This window comes from Kogia breviceps, chromosome 6 (genome assembly GCF_026419965.1).
Source record: "Kogia breviceps isolate mKogBre1 chromosome 6, mKogBre1 haplotype 1, whole genome shotgun sequence".
NCBI lineage: Eukaryota > Metazoa > Chordata > Mammalia > Artiodactyla > Physeteridae > Kogia > Kogia breviceps.
The window spans coordinates 130,268,900-130,285,306 of NC_081315.1; positions in this window are offsets into that span (position 1 = coordinate 130,268,900).

The window sequence follows — 16,407 nt, forward strand, 5'->3', positions numbered from 1 at the left end:
TCTTTTCTTCTCTGTTTAATTTTTGTTACTAGTATCACAGTGTTAAAGTAAAGTATATGCATTTCTTATTTCCAACAGGTGAGTCTCACTTGATGTATTTTTAATTGTTAAATTCAAGCCTAAACAAAAAAGTGGATGGATACAAATAATGAATCCCTTCTATTTTTACATACATATCATGAATTTCCCTGAGGTAATTAATAAGCAGAGCAAGATAGTAAGTTCCATACATTGCCCTCTAAAAGAGAGGGGAATTAGAAAGTTTTAAACACACTTGACTTCAAATCCAGCCCTGATACTTTGTCGTAATCTTCAGCAGTTACCTAATTTCTCTGAACCTCAGTTTTCTCATTAGGAAAATGGAAAATGTAATGATCTTAATTGGTTGTTGAGAAATGGTATTAATATATAAGACATAGATAGACATTATAGATGATATGTCAATATGAATTCTCTACCTTTCATTGTATCTATTTATAGAGTTTTTTGAAAGTCAGATAGACAAGTAACTATAAATACCAGAATTTGATTATAAACTGGGAAAGAAAAGCTGTATTTCAATAATCTATTCCACATGGTTTGTTTATCTATAACTAACCTAGGATATTAAGATTGTTGGTAAGTTCATGTTCTTGTGTAAAAGTTTGGTACTTTATAGATAAAAAAGTGAATTACATATGTACTAAGGTATTATTTCTGTTTACAAAGTAATTTGTAAAACTGAAGAAATTGCTTAGGGAAACCGAGGAGCAAAGTCCACTCCTACTTATATTGGATGGAAGGTTCAGGCACAAACAAAACCTCTACGCAGTTCATTTCAAAAAGGCAGTGTCAGACGTAGAAAATTCGAAGTCCTAGAAAGCTTAGACATTTAAAATGAATTTTGGCTCTACGTAATTGTTTTAAATTTTAGCACGGATAAACCTGGTTTTAGCTTATGACTTTTCAACTCCATGAGTGTGCCAAACGCTATGGCTTGACTGCTCCAAAGCCATTTGCAGCCCCTTTCTTACCTTCTGCTACCATAGAAGCTCCAAAGTTAGTGTTCCAATATTCATGCTCTATATTCACTTCCTCTTAGGGGTGGCCACATGACCCAGTTCCACACAAAAAGATTAAATGGAGTCACTGGGCTTGCCTACTGAGAAACTTCTAAAAAGGGACATTTAAAAAGGGCACTGTCCCTTGGCTTCTCTCTCCCCACTTCTTCCTGCTTCCATCTGGAAAGCACACACGAGCCTGCTGAAGTGTCACACATCTCACAACCTCACGGAGACAACATCGGTGAGGACCTACCTGTACAGGCTGAGAATAACTGAACAGAACAAACAGAAAGTTCCCTGGAGCACTAGACTACTACCCCCTGACTGCTGGCTGTCTGAGATAAATAACCCCTCTTTGTCTAAGTCATTTAATAGACTTTTGGTTGCTTAAATCTGAATTCAGTCCTAATTGATAACAAGTTTCCACTTGAACAAAGATAGAAAATGATTTAAAGAGTATTTTCTCAGTTCTCTCAAGGAAGGTACACAGCTAATATTCTAGAGGCATTGAAGTGAAGTTAATTTATTACATAATATGAATGATTAGGGTGGTAGGACTTGCCTCCCTTCCACGTCTGGTTAAGAAAAACCCAGCACTAAACACTTGCTATATGAAATATTGTCTGAAGACCAACAGCATAATCATCATCAGATAACTTATTAAAAATCTAGAATCTCAGAACTCCTCCTCTTCACCTACTGCAAAATCTGTATCTTAACCATGATCCCTAGGTGATTCATATGTACATTAAAGTACATTTTAAAATGCTGGGTAAATTCTGGGCTCTTTGGAATGAGAGCACCAGTGTGGGTTGTTTTTTTATTTTAATCTTTTATATCTCTATTTCCCGATACAGTGTCTAGATAGGACATAATAAGCCCAACCAAATATGTGATGAATAAAACATAACACTGCCTCAGTGTCAATCATTAAATTTCATTATATATTTAATTATCAGAAATCTAACTATTATTTGCAAAGTAGAACTTATGGCTATGAGGAAATGAGTAATGGGCCAGACATGATGTGAAACAGGAAGACTGGTTGAAATGTTACAAAGCTGAGAATGGAATAAACAATAGGCTCTAGTTGTGCACTGAAATGAAAAGTTTTAAAGAATGTAGGCCCCTGTAACAGAAAGAGTTAAAAATAGAAAAGGGAAGGGTAAGTCATGGAGAAATGCCCTTGCCAACATTTATTATTTTGCCTGGACCAATCTGATTTATCTATTCTAGGTCAGTGATTCTTAACCCCATCTTATATTGCTAGATATTCCATTCCTACAACCACCAGGTATTTAAAGCATGTACCTAGGGATGTTTCACTGAAATATAAACAAGTCTTTTCAGCTGATTCATAGTATCAGCCATTTTTTTTCTACCTTCCAGATGCGGCCACCCTCTGCTGTTCACACTGTATCTTCCAGACTCTGCTTTCACCTGTGCTGGGTGTCCCCACCAATCCTGCTTGGCATTTCTACCTGTACTGTGCAGACAGGCCCCTCTTTATAGCTATTAGCATGTACACCGTTTAGCCTCCTCAGCTAATGCCATTGCCATTCCTGTTGGGAGGCTTTGATACAAGTGAAGTGCTAAGATTTCCACTGCATCTGAAGTTTAAACATAAACAAGACTGTTCCAGAACATCCATGTGATCAAGTTGTACCATATTCTACGTAAGAAGGCAGAGAATGCCTCTATCTCTGCCTTCTCTCTCAAAGAATAAAATGCTGCAGTTAACAAAATAATATTTAATTTAGTTCACTGTAACTTAAGTGATATTCATATGCCATAAAAAATAAAGCAAGGAGACATCTAAATTAATTAAACTCATATGGGTGTTGAAATTTTTTTAATGTTAAGAATTACTAGGTAATATGATAATATCATACTATTTTCCATATTATTTCTAACATCATGAAACACTAAAAGTTTATAGTCAAGTCATAAGCTTTTAATCAATTCAGACCACTTTTCTGAATGCCACTGTGAGCTGTCTGCGGCAGCTGTTTTGCAGCTGCAGTGAATTTGACATGTTCTGAAATCACCATGGAATGCTCCAGATCCTTTGGAAATACAGAGCAAAGCCTAAGGAATAAAAATTGTAGTCTGCCATGCTTGACAAAATCGGGGAAGACATGTTTTAGAGAGTATGAGTGCATGATTTTTAAAGAATTCCAAATGTGAGTAGCTGTAGTATTTAGAAGATTTAATTATACACACATATATATCACACACATGCTACTGATACCATTTTCAATAATTTATTGCAAATTTTTTTCAACATTGAGAAAAATTGAAATAATTTTACAGTGAATACTTATATATGTACCACCTACTACTACTATTTTATCATACTCTCTTTATCAAATATCTATCCAACTATTCATCCTTCTATCAATCCATTAATTATCTCATTTTCTATATATTGTTGATACTTTCTTAACTACCTAATACAGAAGTACCCAATTAAAAAGAGCCAAATGTAATCTTTCAGAATATAACTGTCAGTTTCTCATCTGAGAATTATGGGTTTTTAACACTGGAAGAGACCTTTAAATCCCTTTATTGCAATCACCTTATTGTTTAGTTATAGAAATTAAGGCATGCTTATTTTAAAGAGTTTGAGTAAGAGTGCCTAACTAATTAGTAACTAAACGTAGATTAGAAATCTTACTCTATATTTTACCTACACATTGACTTGGATAGGAAGAGAAAATTGTAAGATGCTAGTAAAATGAGGACAGTCAGGGAAGTGTGCTCTGTGCTCTTTGTTAGAAGATTGAAGTGACTATCTTAATAGAGCAATGCACAGCCGAATTAGCAGTGAGGTTTCAGAAGGAACTAGAGTTAAGTGAGTTAAGAGCCGAACATCTCTGAAAATCCTCCCAGTGTGTAATCAAAAGAAAAAAAAATCTTCTGGAAAAGCCTTAAGGCTAGCAGAAATCTTGTATGTGTGCCCAGTTTCTAAAATTATGGAATGTCAAGGGGATTAAAAATCTAAGGCTAACTGAATATCGGAAGAAGGGAATTTGAGTGGGAGACACAGAGCATCTGCTGCTTAAATTCAGTTTGACAAACTCACAGATTGTCCCAATCAGCGCAGTTTAGAGAGCATAGGAAGAATACATACTGTGGCTTACACATCCTCTTGAATAGGAGATCCATTGCTAGAGGGGGGCTTAAAATTAACTTTCATCTTGCCCACAATTAATATGCATTGTTTCCAGGCATATGCTTAGATAAGAGTTGCAACTCAGTTCAGAGAATGAAAGTGTCACCATTTACTCTTTGTCACGTGTATGTTTCCATGTTATGACACAAGTTTTAAAAGATAATTTAAAATCAATGGGTGAATGAATGTTAGAGAACTGCTAAAATTTAGAAAATGCAAAATTATTTACATTTTGATTCATACATGAAAGTTGGTAAAGCAGAAAATGCAGGATTTTACTCTTTTGTTTTATTTCTTTCTCTCACATCCTGTAAAACCTATCTTCTTCAGGACTATTTTCTTAGACACCAGCTGAATGACTAAAATATTTCCCCGAGACCATAGTTGTAGTAATTTAGAGTGCTTAAGAACTTGCTGGGAAATGTTTAAAATTTACCTTCCTGAGCCCTAACGGAAAAGAGTTCAACCTTCTATATTTTTAAAAAACTCTCCATGTAGTTCTTTAGGCGACCGATATTTGAGAACTACTGGTATGAAGAATTCTACATTAGAAGTCAAAAAGTCTGGTTTCTAGTTCTGGTCCTATAGTGATTATCAATTTATTGAGTAACCCTGCATAAGTCACTTACCTCTAAAATTTATTCTCTGTGATGCTGTAGATGTTAGACCCATCTAGGAAAATAAAACATTTGTTTTTCTTTTATGGAACCCTTCTCTGCACTACAAACAATACAATAATAATGATTGTAGGACATATGCAAGATTTAAAGTCATGTATTTAAGAACCAAATACAATATCGAATACTAAGTTGTGCTCAGTAAATTATGGTTATTATTATAATTATAAAATTGTTAATACTATTAAGAAGAGGCATTAAACTCATCCGTTATTTAAGACTAGCCCTGTAAGGTGCTAAATTGATTAAAGTATGTCTGAGCAGCAGGGTCATCCTCTCTTAACGCTTCACTGATGCTAGTTTATCAGACTAACTCAGTTTAGGATACCATAAGTGTGTGGTCTACTTAGGGAAAGCAAAAGGTAACAAAGAAAATGTTTGGGTCTATAGGCCCTGAAGAGACACCACAGGAAATGAATACATTTAGCCTCAAAAAGGTAAGGTAAATACTGTATCAGTCTGTTTGACTCTCAATTTCCTCATCCTCATAGTTGGATTAATGATTCCTATTCTCAGGCTGATGAATCAAAAACAATTGTAATCAAATTCTACCGTGTCCTATTTTTGCAAATTTGGCCCAACTAATTTACCTCCTGAGGCTTAATTTCTTAATCTGTAAAATATTTAAAAATATGCTAGGAAATACCTTATAGACTATGAGAATTCTTGGTGCATGATACTAGCTTAGTACTCAGTGAATATTTGCCAGTGCCATGGCCTCATCTGTTAGTTTCCTAGGAATGCCACAACAAAGTATCACCAACTGTGCGGCTTAAAACAACAGAAGTGTATTATCTCATAGTTCTGGAAGCTAGAGTTTCAAAATCAAGGTGTCGACAGGGCCATTTTCCCTCTAAAATTTGTCGAGGGATTCTTCCTTGCCTCTTCCTAGCCTCTCTGGTGGTTTGCCGGCAATCTTTGATGGTCCTTGTCTTGCAGCTGCCCAACCAGTTTCTGCTTTTACTGTCTCATAGCATCCTCCTTGTATGTCTCTGTCTTCACACGGCCATCTTCTTATAAGGACATGGGTCATGCTGGAATAAAGGTTCACTCTACCGTCCAGTATGTCTTCATAGTAATGATTATATCTGCAACTACTCTAGTTCCAAATAAGGTCACTTTCTTAGGCACTGGAGGTTAGGATTTCAACGAATCTTTTTTCAAGGGGAACACAATTCAATCCATAACAATGCATCACTGTCTACTTTACCAGGGTTACAGTGAGCATTGTGACAGATGAGAGCACTCCATACACAAAAATATAAATGTTACATACAGTTTTTTTCATCAAAGCCTTCACATAGCTGAAGAGAAATTCTTGGAATGAGGAGGAATAGCAAGTATTAACATTTAAACCTAACCAAAAATAATTTAAGTGACACTTTAGAAAAATGTAATAGCAGTGATGTTTCTAAAATGACAGAATATACTCTTTAGTTGTCTTCTTTGCAAATATATTGTAGAATGCTGGAGTTAAGTGATTTAATATTGGGAGATTGTGTTGGTCTAGAAAGTTCAGGTAAGACACTTAATACTTCAAATTGTAAAGCTCATATCTTATCCTACTAAACTTTATGTAATAAATAATATTTTACAGATATATGCCAGTCATTTTTCTTATTAGTGATATAAACAGAATTTCCTTTGTGCTACAAAGGGTAACTATTGGCAACCTATCTTTCTCTTTTCCATAAAAAATGGGAAATCTGATATGAAAAACCTTGCCCACAAGTCCATGGCTAATAAATAAAAAGGTCAGAGCTCAAACCTATCATTTTGAATGAAAATCCTGTCTGTTTTTCTTTGGTGTTCATCTGTTTCTACTTTTTGTTGTTGTTGTTTTCTTCTGTTCATGACACTGGTAGTACTAGATATGAAGGACAGTAGTAGCAACGACAGAGGATGTGACCAAGATGCTCATTGTAATTGTCCATTGATCAGAAATCCACATGGGAAGATAAAACTATCATTTGTAGTTTCCTTTCTGAAAATAAGTGTTTCCCATTAATTTTTTGTTCTTACTACATTTCCTCAATTAATATCCAATTACCTTATAAGAAATAGAAACGATTATGTGACAACAGTTTGTTCCATTGAAATGATGAAACATACAGCACTAACCATTTCATTTGTGTGCAGCAATCAATTATATATGACTTTGGATTTACTCGAATCCAAATATAAACTCATTGGGATATAAGCTGAAATCAGTAAATGTCAGGTGCTGATAAAGGAAACAGCATGTCAACTTAACTCTGCTTGTTCTACTGCTTCCCTGGAGAATGCTCAACTAGACATACCACAATTTTACTGTAGTGGGTTGACTTACAAAGATTTTTTTCCTATACCAAAACAAAAAAATTATGTTCACCTTGGGAAAACATGAAGTTTTGTCTCCAGAAGCTATTTCCAGCTGGCCTTCCCTAACCAGATCCCAGTGATTGGACCAAAGACATGTGTTATATGCTAAGATCTAGCAGAAGTCCAAACTTCCAAAGTAACATCTGCAGAGAAATTACCAGCCAACATAAAAACATGTTCATTGTTATTGAAATTGTGAAGCTTGCATCCTTTTGAATTTTTCTGCTTCAATGGGTATTCTTTATTCATAACCTCTCCAAGGCATTTTTTTTGGAACACAAAAGGATGGCTCATATTCTACTTTTTTATTCTCATAAATTATTCCTTAGTTGTCAAAGTCTAAAGTTCTACAATGATGCTTTATTTCCTTTTACACCCACTCACCTAAACCTCCATTTCCAAAAGAGAGCAGCTGGAACATTTATACACTACACACTCTTTTACATTCCTAAAGAATTGGTTATGAAAACACTGATTGGATTTCATAAGGTCAATGTGATATGTTTGACTATATGTGATTCAGATAATCATGCTTTGCTAAAATGTCAGAGATTAAAAGATGTGACCCAGAAGACTTAGCTTAGAAGAAACCTGCAGTCCTGTAGATCTAGTTGACTGGCCTGTCTTCAGATGGTCTTCACCAAAGTTATTCCATTTGACTCACTTTAATTTATTCAACAAGTGTGGACTTTGTGCTTACTAGGTAGCAGGAGCTATGGAGACTGTACAAGAAGTAGAAGTCTTGGTGCTAGTCTTAGGAAACTTAAAATTTCTGTAATGGTTATTTTCTTTCACAGTCAAGACATGTAAATATCTTGAAACAAACAAACAAAAAAAACCAGTTGAAACCCTTATGAATACCAGACCCCAATGATGAAATGCCAAAATGCGTGACACAGTAATAAATGTAAAAGAGGATTGATATTCCTTAGTTCTAATGCAAAACTTCAGTGGTTTGAGTCTATTTTTATATTCCAAAAGAACATGTGAAAGATAATTCATTAGTTATCTTTATCAGAATGCTTCCTTTGTTAATATTTGATTTATAAACTTATTTGGGAAAATTTTCAGTATTGAGCAGGGACAAAAAACCTTTTTTAGCCATACATTGAGAAATGAATAAAAATTATCTCTCCACTTGCATGTAATTTACTTGTATGTAATTTATGTGAGTGAAGGGGAAGAACATAGGGAGGTTTAAATTAATTCTTCTTGAATCTGTGATATCTATAGTTTTCAAGGCTTTCTGCTGGGTTTTCACATTTCACTACAAGGGACAAGTCCAAGATATAAACCATCTATTTCTTTTTTGTTTTGTTTTGTTTTGCTTTGTTTTATTTCTTTTTTTTTTCACATCTTTGTTGGAGTATAAATGCTTTACAGTGTTGTTATGTTAGTTTCTGCTGTATAATAAAGTGAATCAGCTATACGTATACATATATCCCCATATCCTCTCCCTCTTGAGCCTACCTCCCACCCTCCCTATCCCACCCCTCTAGATGGTCACAAAGCACCAAGCTGATCTCCCTGTGCTATGCAGCAGCTTCCCACTAGCTATCTGTTTTACATTTGGTAGTGTATATATGTCAATGCTACTCTCTCACTTCATCCCAGCTTCCCCTTCCCCTACCCCGTGCCCTCAAGTCAGTTCTCTACATCTGCATCTTTATTACTGCCCTGCCACTAGGTTCATCAGTACCGCTTTTAAAAATCCTATATATATGCATTAGCATACGGTATTTGTTTTTCTCCTTCTGACTTACTTCACTCTGTATGACAGATTCTAGGTCCATCCACCTCACTACAAATAACTCAATTTCATTTCTTTTTATGGCTGAGTAATATTCCATTGTATATATGTGCCACATCTTTATCCATTCATCTGTCGATGGACACTTAAGTTGCTTCCATGTCCTGGCAATTGTAAATAGAGCTGCAATGACATTGTGGTACATGACTCTTTTTGAATTATGGTTTTCTCAGGGTATATGCCCAGTAGTGGGATTGCTGGGTCATATGGTAGTTCTATATTTAGTTTTCTAATGAACCTCCATACTGTTCTCCATAGTGGCTGTATCAATTTACATTCCCACCAATAGTGCAGGAGGGATCCCTTTTCTCCACACCCTCTCCAGCATTTGTTTGTAGATTTTTTGATGATGGCCATTCTGACTGGTGTGAGGTGATACCTCATTGTGGTTTTGATTTGCATTTATCTAATGATTAGTGATGCTGAACATCTTTTCATGTATTTCTTGGCCATCTGTGTGTTTTCTTTGGAGAAATGTCTGTTTAGGTCTTCCGCCCATTTTTGGATTGGGTTTTTTGCTTCTGTGATGCTGAGCTGCATGAGTTGCTTGTATATTTTGGAGATTAATCCTTTGTCAGTTGCTTCATTTGCAAATATTTTCTCCCATTCTGAGGGTTATCTTTTCATCTTGTTTATGGTTTCCTTTGCTGTGCAAAAGCTTTTAAGTTTCATTAGGTCCCATTTGTTTATTTTTGTTTTTATCTTCCTTACTCTAGGAGGTGGGTCAAAAAGGATCTTGCTGTGATTTATGTCATAGGATGATCTGCCTATGTTTTCCTCTAAGAGCTTGATAGTGTCTGGCCTTACATTTAGGTCTTTAATCCATTTTGAGCTTATTTTTGTGTATGGTGTTAGGAAGTGTTCTAATTTCATTCTTTTACATGTAGCTGTCCAGTTTTCCCAGCACCACTTATTGAAGAGGCTCTCTTTTCTCCATTGTATATTCTTGCCTCCTTTGTCAAAGATTAGGTGACCATAGGTGTGTGGGTTTATCTCTGGGCTTTCTATCCTGTTCCATTGATCTATATTTCTGTTTTTCTGCCAATACCATACTGTCTTGATTACTGTAGCTTTGTAGTATAGTCTGAAGCCAGGGAGCCTGATTCCTCCATCTCCATTTTTCTTTCTTAAGATTGCTTTGGCTATTTGGGGTCTTTTGTGTTTCCATACAAATTGTGAAATTTTTTATTCTAGTTCTGTGAAAAATGCCATTGGTAGCTTGATAGGCATTGCATTGAACGTGTAGATTGCTTTGGGTAGTGTAGTCATTTTCACAATATTGATTCTTCCAACCCAGGAGCATGGTATATCGCTCCATCTGTTTATGTTATCTTTGATTTCTTTCATCAGTGTTTTATAGTTTTGAGTACTGCTCTTTTGCCTCCTTAGGTAGGTTTATTCCTAGGTATTTTAAACTTTTTGCTGTGATGGTAAATAAGATTGTTACCTTAATTTCTCTTTCTGATCTTTCGTTGTTAGTTCATAAGAATGCAAGAGATTTCTATGCATTAATTTTGTATCCTGCAACCTTACCAAATTCATTGATTAGTTCTAGTAGCTTTCTGGTGGCATCTTTAGGATTGTCTATGTATAGTATCATGTCATTGGCAAATAGTGACAATTTTACTTCTTCTTTTCCAATTTCTATTCCTTTTATTTCTTTTTCTTCTCTGACTGCTGTGGCTAGGACTTCCAATACTATGTTGAATAATAGTTGGGAGTGTGGACATCCTTGTCTTGTTCCTGATCTCAGAGGAAATGCTTTCAGTTTTTCTCCATTGAGAATGATGTTTGCTGTGGGTTTGTCATATATATATGGCTTTTAATTTGTGGAGGTAAGTTCCCTCTATGCCCACTTTCTTGAGAGTTTTTATCATAAATGGGTGTTGAATTTTGTCAAAAGCTTTTTCTGCATCTATTGAGATGATCATAGGTTTTTATTCCTTAATTTGTTAATGTGGTGTATCACATTGATTGATTTGCATATATTGAAGAATCCTTGCATCCCTGGGATAAATCCCACTTGATCATGGTGTATGATCCTTTTAATGTGCTGTTGGATTCTGTTTGCTAGTATTTTGTTGAGGATATTTGTGTCTGTGTTCATCAGTGATATTGATCTATACTGTTCTTTTTTTGTGATATCTTTGTCTCATTTTGGTATCAGGGTGATGGTGGCCTTGTAGAATGAATTTTAAAGTGTTCATCCCTCTGCAGTTTTTCGAAAGAGTTTGAGAAGTATAGCTGTTAACTCTTCTCTAAATATTTGATAGAATTCACCTCTGAAGGCATCTTGTCCTGGACTTTTGTTTGTTGGAAGATTTTAAATTACAGTTTCAATTTCAGTGCTGTGATTGGTCTGTTTATAATGTCTAATTCTTCCTGGTTCAGTCTTGGAAGGTTTTACTTTTCCAAGAATTTGTCCATTTCTTCCAGGTTATCTATTTTATTGGCATATAGTTGCTTGTACTAATCTCTTAAGATCTTCTGTATTTCTGCATTGTCAGTTATAATCTCTCCTTTTTCATTTCTAATTTTACTGATTTGAGTCCTCTCCCCTTTTTTCTTGATGTGTCTGGCTAAAGGTTTATCAATTTTGTTTATCTTCTCAAAGAACCAGCTATTAGTTTTATTGATCTTTGCTATTGTTTTCTTAGTTTCTATTTCATTTATTTCTACTCTGATTGTTAAGATTTCTTTCCTTCTGTTAACTTTGGGTTTTCTTTGTTCTTCTTTTTCTAGTTGCTTTAGGTGTAAGGTTAGATTGTTTGAGATTTTTCTTGTTTCTTGAGGTGAGCTTGAATTGCTATGAACTTCCCTCTTAGAACTCCTTTTGCTGCATCCCATAGGTTTTGGATCATCATGTTTTTGTTGTCATTTGTCTCTAGGTATTTTTTGATTTCCTCTTTGACTTCTTCAGTGATCTCTTGGTTATTTAGCAGCACACTGTTTAGCCTCCATGTGTTTGTGTTGTTTTACTTTTTTTCCTCTGTAATTGATTTCTAATCTCATAGGACTGTGGTCAGAAAAGATGCTTGATATGATTTCAGTTTTCTTAAATTTTCCAAGGCTTGATATTTGTGACCCAAGATGTGATCTGTTCTGGAGAACATTCCCTATGCACTTGAGAAGAAAGTGTATTCTTCTGCTTTCCTGGTGGAATGTCCTAAAAGTATCAATTAAGTCTAACTTGTCTATTGTGTCATTTAAAGCTTGTGTTTCCTTGTTTATTTTCTGTGTGGATGATCTGTCTATTGGTGTAAGTGGGGAGTTAAATTCCCCCACTATTATTGTGCTGCTGTCGATTTCTCCTTTTATGGCTGTTAGCATTTGCCTTATGTATTGAGGTGCTCCTACGTTGGGTGCATAAATATTTATAATTTTTATGTTTTCTTCTTGGATTGATCACTTGATCATTATGTAGTGTCTTTCCTTATCTCTTGTAACAGTCTTCATTTTAAACTCTATTGCTACTCCAGCTTTCTTATGATTTCCATTTTCATGGAATATCTTTTTCCATCCCCTCACTTTCAGTCTGTATGTGTCCCTAGGTCTGAAGTGGGTTTCTTGTAGACAACATATATAAGGGTCTTGTTTTTGTATCCATTCAGCCACTCTGTCTTTTGGTTGGAGCATTTAATCCATTTACATTCAAGGTGATTATTGATATGTATGTTCCTATTACCATTTTCTTAATTGATATGGGTTTGTTTTTGTGCATCTTTTTCTTCTCTTGTGCCTCCCGCTTAGAGGAGTTCCTTTAGCATTGTTTGTAAAGCTGGTTTGGTGGTGCTGAGTTCTCATAGCTTTTGCTTGTCTGTAAAGCTTTTGATTTCTCCATCGAATCTGAGTGAGATCCTTGCCGGGTATAGTAATCTTGGTTGTAGGTTTTTCCCTTTCATCACTTTAAATATGTCCTGCCACTCCTTTCTGGCCTGCAGAATTTCTGCTGAAAGATCAGCTTTTAACCTTATGGGGATTCCCTTGTATGTTACTTGTTGCTTTTCCCTTTCTGCATTTAATATTTTTTCTTTGTATTTAATTTTTGCTAGTTTGATTAATATGTATCTCGGCATGTTTGTCTTTGGGTTTATCCTGTATGGGACTGTCTGTGCTTCCTGCACTTGATTGACTATTTCCTTTCCCATGTTAGGGAAATTTTCAACTATAATCTCTTCAAATATTTTCTCAGACCCTTTCTTCTCTTCTTCTTCTGGGACCCCTATAATTCGAATGTTGGTGCATTTAATGTTGTCCCAGAGGTCTCTGAGACTGTCCTCAATTTTTTTCATTCTTTTTTCTTTATTTCTGCTCCCTGCCAGTTATTTCCACCATTTTATCTTCCATCTCACTTATCTGTTCTTCTGCCTCAGTTACTCTGCTATTGATTCCTTCTAGAGTATTTTTAATTTCAGTTATTGTGTTGTTCATCATTGTTTGTTTGCTCTTTACTTCTTCTAGAGCCTTGTTAAATGTTTCTTGTATTTTCTCCATTCTGTTCCCGAGATTTGGGATCATCTTTACTGTCATTACTCTGAATTCTCTTTCAGGTAAGTTGCGTATTTTGTCTTCATTTTTTGGTCTTACTGGTTTTTACCTTGCTCCTTTGTCTGTAACATATTTTTTTGTCGTTTCTTTTTTTTTGATGAGTGGGGCTGTATTCCTGTCTTAATGGTTGTTTTGCCTGAGTGGTCCAGCACCGGAGTTTGCAGGCAGTTAGATAGAGACAGGTCTTGGTGCTGAGATAAGGACCTTTGGGATGCCTCACTCCGATTAATATTCCGTGGGGTCTGAGTTTCTCTGTTAATTCGGCAGTTTGGACTTGGAGCTCCCACCACAGGAGCTCAGGCCTGACCTCCAGCCTGGGAACCAAAATCCTGCAATCCATGTGGCGTGGCAAAAAAAAAAGAAAAAAAGAAAAGAAAAAAAGGAGTGGTACAATAACAAAGAATAAAAAACAAAATAAAATTAGAAAGATAAAAAATATATTAGGAAAAATAAACATATAATTGAAACAACTGGTTGCTTGGGGTTCCTCCCACCTCCTTAGGTGTCCATGGTACCCCACCGGTGCCTGGCAGGTGCTTTAGTTGTGTGGCGACGTGAATTCCGCATCTTTCTAGTCCACCATCTTGATTCCGCCCCCCATCTATTTCTTCTAATCACATCTTAGCATGTTAGTAATTTAGTCTGATTCCTGATATGAGGGAATTGCTAGAGGTTGATTTGAGAGGTAGCAGGGAAGCAAATTGATCTCTGCCTGTTTTTTTTTTTAAGTCATATTTATTTTCAGAAGTATCTGCAAACTTTAGACACTCATTTAGTTTTGCCATCCTCAATGTTCTGTTTTATTCAGTCTCACTCAAGTCCAAAGTCAACCACTTCTATTGTGCTTGTTTTTGGTCAGATAAGATTGTCAAGTAAGGAAGGGTTTATCTCTAGACCTCAAATCTCCTTTTCCCGTAAACATACACAATGCGCGCGCGCTCACACACACCACTTATATACCAAGAGATGATTTTAGCATTTAATCATTTTCTCTCCTACACCACTCCTGAAACCTTCCCTAAGGAAAAGAGTTCATAAATTTACTTCCAGTAATATATTATTGACTGAAAAATCCGAATTTCTACTATTGAATCACTAGATTTGAATTATGCTTCTTAAGACAAGGATCTTGTCTCTTTTACTCACTGCTGTATCTTTAGTGAATAGGACAATGACTGGCATATAATATAATATATACTCAATAAATGTTTGTTGAATTAATGCATGCATTGAAGATAAGGTCTTCAGCCAAACTAACTGAACAACTGCAGGCATCGGGAAATTTTTAATTTCTATCTTTTTTCCTGTCCCTGAAATACCTCTCTCAGAGCTGCTTGCAGTTTTATATAGTGTCATACATGCCATGTCCTTCCCTTCCTTACTTCCTTATCCTGAGAGTAAAGAGTAGAAATCTTCACCTCTACCTGAATCTATACACAAACATTGGAAACCCCTCTGGGAATACTAGAAGTGCAGTGTGTTAGGTGAGTTTGGGCAAAGACTGAATTGCTAATCTTCTGAGTTCCCCAGCCCCACCAAGCCTTCAACTGCTGAGGATTAGGCCCTTGCTCAGCACAGAAAAACCTCTTTGGGGTACATGAGATTGATAAAAGAAAAGTAACTCTGTGGCCCTCCTAGGACCACCTATTAGAGTCTTCAAACTATTTAATTAACTGCACTGCAAAGGGACCACACTGAGGGAGAGAAAGTGGGATTTAAGTATTTCTTTTTGTGCCACTGGTTCTTCACTCCTGAATCAGAGGAGCCTAAGGGACGGAAGTGTCAAGAAATCTCGTGGTGTTGATCCAACCAGTTGTATGAGAGGAACTTTTACCATTGTTGTGTAAGTGGCAGTAAACAGTCATGGGACTGGCGTCCACTCACAAACTCACAAAGCAGTCCTTTATTTTCCTATTGATTTCTGGGACTAAATTCCCCCTCCTGCACCACCGCAGGACCTCCAAGAAACAGAGATACTAACATACAAGTTCAGTGTTTTCTGGCTCAGATTTCAGCCATGTAAGCCAAGTTTTCTTTTCCACAACAAATTCTAATCTTGAGTGTCTATTCATCTTAATACACCACACATACACACACACACACACACACACACACACACACACACACACACACACACACACATATTTATGAGCTCATGGAGTTAAGCCTTCTGCCCAAGCTAGCTTTTAGTCAGTTACTGACATCTTCCCTCCCCTTGCACTGTCTGAGAATTGACAGCAGGAGCTCTTAAATGAAACCATTTCACACACAGAATGGAAAGCCTTGAAGTCCCTGAGTGTCTGTGTCTGCTTTTGTCAAGGGGAACACAGCATGTTTGTAAACATGTGGCATGGAAAGAAGATTCAGGCAATGACAGCAAGCCTGTGGCCCACTGATTTCCTGTTTGTCTCTGACAATGTGTTACCCATAGCAACTGATGGGGAAATAATCTCTGAGAGAACAGTCAACACTCTTTTCCTCATTACAAATTCCGAGTTTGGCAAGTAAGGTAAAATAAAATCTTCTAAGTGCATTCTTAATTGCTGGAATTTTGTATACCCCTCTTCTTGTCTTCATTCACTTCCCTCTTTCCTTCTCTCTCAAGAAAGGAGAAAAAGAGAGATGGAGTGGAAGAGACGGAGAGAGAGGAGGAGAGGGAGACGGAGATGGAGGAGAGAGAGAGGAGAGGGAATTCTGCTTCAGTATTTCGATCAGCTGAAAACTGTACTGCATTGAGTTTATATAGGAGAAACTTTTGAAAAAGATCACATGGTACCTGCAGAGCTACAACAA